The sequence below is a fragment of the Hibiscus syriacus genome, unplaced genomic scaffold (genome assembly GCF_006381635.1).
Source record: "Hibiscus syriacus cultivar Baekdansim isolate YM2019G1 unplaced genomic scaffold, ASM638163v2 tig00111621_pilon, whole genome shotgun sequence".
In the NCBI taxonomy this organism is placed as follows: domain Eukaryota; kingdom Viridiplantae; phylum Streptophyta; class Magnoliopsida; order Malvales; family Malvaceae; genus Hibiscus; species Hibiscus syriacus.
In genome coordinates, this window is record NW_024063138.1 from 1,206,502 (window position 1) to 1,210,478 (window position 3,977).

Sequence of the window (3,977 nt, forward strand, 5' to 3'; positions counted from 1 at the left end):
TTCAAATCGTTTTAAACGATCTCAAATGGGGTGCATGATGATGGGTTTTCTCTAGTTTTTTCCCGGTATATTGCTTTTAAGCTCTTGAAACTTTTAGCTTATTTGAGATTTCTGCTTCGCTTTTCCAGCATGTAATTTGGCGGGATTTAGTTGATATCAAGAAAGATTCTGTTTTGAAAGTTGAGGTAAATAAAGAAATGGATCTAACTTTTGTTGACTTTGATCCTTAATTACGAATCTTTCTTCTCATAATTTCACCAACTTAGTTATCCTAGCTTATGCAACTTTAGTTACCGTGCCAGCCTCTCGAGTCCTTCCATCTTTGTCAGTGTGTTGTGTCTTGTATTCCGTCTTCCAGTCGTTGTCTGTCAATTGAAAAGGGGAAGAAAAAAAGTTTTTGCTTGCACAATATTGAGCTACCATGGAAGAAACTTTTGTTCCATTCCGTGGAATCAAGAATGATTTGAAAGGAAGGCTTTTATGCTACAAGCAAGACTGGACTGGTGGCTTCAGTGCAGGTATCAGGTCTGTAACGTTCATTGCTCGTCTATATTCATGGGATATAAATATTAATATGAACTTTATGAACTCATTATTACTGAGACAATTATCTTTTCAGAATTATGCTTTGTAAACCTATAACACTAAATATTTGATCATTTAGGATTCTTGCCCCAACAACATATATATTCTTTGCTTCGGCAATTCCAGTTATATCGTTCGGGGAGCAGCTGGAACGAAGTACAGGTGGGGCCTAAACAACTATACATGTACATTAACATGTTCTAATTTGTTTGTCATGATTTCTCAGATACTTCGTTTGCTGTTGTTTCAGATGGAAGTTTGACTGCAGTACAAACCCTTGCATCGACGGCACTTTGTGGAATCGTTCATTCACTTGTCGGAGGACAGCCGTTGCTCATCCTTGGAGTTGCAGAGCCAACAGTACTGATGTATATGTTTATGTACAACTTCGCAAAGAACCGAAAAGATTTGGGGCATAAACTCTTTTTAGCCTGGACTGGATGGTATTTCTTCACTTCCAGCATACTTCAGTACTGTAACCAGAAGTTTTGCGGTGTCACTGAGCTTTGTTTTCTTTACTTTGATGGGTTTTCAGGGTTTGTGTCTGGACATCACTTTTGCTTTTCTTATTAGCAGTTCTTGGGGCATGTTCTATAATAAATCGATTCACACGTGTAGCGGGTGAATTATTTGGTCTACTGATTGCAATGCTTTTCATGCAGCAAGCTATACGGGTGAATGTCCTCATTGAAACTCTGCTAGAATCTTTCATTTTTGTGCATGACAAATTTTATACTACAGGGAATTGTGGAGGAGTTTGGCATTCCTGAGAGAGAAAATCCTGAGCAAACAGCATTGCCGCGTTCTTGGCGATTTGGCAATGGAATGTTTGCACTGGTTCTATCGTTTGGCTTCCTACTTACTGCACTAAAGAGCCGTAAAGCAAGATCCTGGCGCTATGGAACAGGTATTGGATCCATTTCCGATAATTATCAATTTATCATAAGGGATTATTTACTTATGCATCTTATTTCTCTAGGCTGGCTTCGAGGTTTCATAGCAGATTATGGGGTGCCACTTATGGTTCTTGTATGGACTGCTGTTTCTTACGTAACTGTTAATGATGTTCCAAGAGGGATTCCAAGGCGTCTTTTCAGTCCGAACTCATGGTCTCCTGGTGCATATTCTAATTGGACTGTCATCAAGGTGGATCCACTTTGGTTTTCAAATGCTTAGTATCTGTTTACCGCCTTCCCTTCATAGGAACTAATTTTATTTGTTGAATTTCATTCAAAACCTGCCACGAAACTCATTTTTCCCAGTTTGCAGGAAATGGTGACTGTGCCACCTCTTTATATAGTGGGAGCATTTGTTCCAGCAACCATGATTGCGGTGCTTTACTATTTCGACCACAGTGTAGCATCTCAACTTGCTCAACAGAAAGAGTTTAACCTGAAAAAGCCACCTTCATACCATTATGACCTTCTTCTTTTGGGTTTCCTGGTGCGTCATGGTCGATAAATTTTTTTCGAATGATGAACCTATTTCATAGTAACTGGTGGAAGCTGTTTTCTTCTTGGGGTATTAACTCTTAATATGGTTTTATCAGGTTATATTATGTGGTCTTATTGGCATCCCCCCATCCAATGGTGTTATTCCACAATCCCCAATGCATACAAAAAGCTTAGCAACTCTTAAACATCAGGTAGGCTTTTCATTCTTTTGTGAGTTCTTTCATTTGTAAATCATTGTGACTGATTCTTTCGTTCTTCCGGTGACAGCTTTTGCACAATAAGCTTGTATCAACAGCCCGGAAAAGTATAAGTAAAAATTCCAGCCTGAGTCGACTATACCGAAGCATACAAGAGGCATACAATGAGATGCAGACTCCACTTGTCTATCAGCATCAATCCACTCTGGTAGATTAATTTGTATTCATAATTTTGATTTACACAGTCTATTGTGATCCCCTGCTGCCCCTTACCTTTTAGTTAAAATAGGGACTGAAAGAGCTGAAAGAATCCTCTATCCAACTGGCTTCGAGTACCAGCTACATCGATGCACCTGTCAACGAGACCCTTTTTGACGTTGAGAAGGAAATAGATGACCTTTTACCTGTAGAAGTCAAAGAACAACGTTTTAGTAACTCGCTTCAGTCATTGATGGTCGGAGGGTGTGTTGCTGCTATGCCTCTTCTAAAGAAGATCCCCCCTTCCGTTCTTTGGGGTTATTTCGCTTTCATGGCCATCGAAAGCTTGCCTGGAAATCAATTTTGGGAGAGAATATTGTTGCTTTTCACTGCTCCAAGTCGGAGATACAAGTATGTTCCCCTTCTCGAATATGTTAATGATTCTTTGGTTCTATTCTAATGCTCGTTTCGCATTATTTGTTGTATCAGGGTGTTGGAGGAGTGTCATGCAACCTTCGTCGAGACCGTACCATTCAAAACTATCGCCACCTTTACCTTGTTCCAGACAGTTTACTTGCTGGTATGCTTTGGGGTAACATGGATCCCCATAGCTGGAGTCCTTTTCCCACTTTTGATCATGCTTCTTGTGCCGGTACGTCAATATTTGCTCCCCAAGTTTTTCAAAGGGGACCATCTTCAGGACCTCGATGCCGCCGAATACGAGGAAGCTGCATCCATTGCCTACTATATGACATTTGAAGTATGCTTTCTTAACCTCACTTTAGTTCATCACGAATATGTTCATAGCTCAGACTGCAATCTTATATTTTCCATGATACATGATTTTTGTGTACTGAACAGGGCCAGGAATGTCAGGCAACGGCTACTCACATCGGTGATTCGGAAATTCTAGACGAAATTACAACAAGAAGCCGTGGAGAAATCCGGCATATACAGAGTCCTAAAGTATCAAGCACAACTCCATCTTCAGCTGGGGACATGAAACCTTAGAACAGCCCGCGAGTGTCGCAAAATGCCTATAGTCCTTGGAACAAACAACCGAGTGGAAAGGCTGAAAAGGGAGTTGAACCAAAACAAACTCCGAGCCCCGGGCCATCTACGCTTGGACAAAGCAGTGGTGGTTCATCATCAAGCTAGAAAAAACCTTCATTTCCTTGTTTTGCAAGTCTGTTTAGCGGTAAGTTTAGATGTGAATGCACTCGAGAGGTGTCGTGCTTAGTTCATCATAGGTTTGAGTGTGTCACTTCTTTTTTCTTAATTATTTTACCTTTCAACATCAAAGCAAGGAATAAAGGCAAATACGTAATTGCAAGTACGTGCTTACATGATAATAAGAAACTGTATCTGATAAAAAGAAAAGGTTAATAAAAAAACTGTAAGTGCGTACAGTAAATTCTGTTCACTGCAGTAGAAACAAGTCAAAACAGGTGAGGTCTGTGCTAATGGAGATTCTGTTGGGGACAACGTCTTAGCATAGAAGTAGTCCTCAGAAAGCCTAGTGCAGGTCTATCAGGTTTCAAAC

At 40.3% G+C, this 3,977-nt stretch overlaps 1 pseudogene; it reads left to right on the plus strand.

Annotated features, from left to right (window-relative positions):
* The first annotated feature begins 232 nt into the window (after positions 1 to 232).
* Positions 233 to 3,770, plus strand: LOC120165883 (annotated as a pseudogene).
* Positions 3,771 to 3,977: the final 207 nt, after the last annotated feature.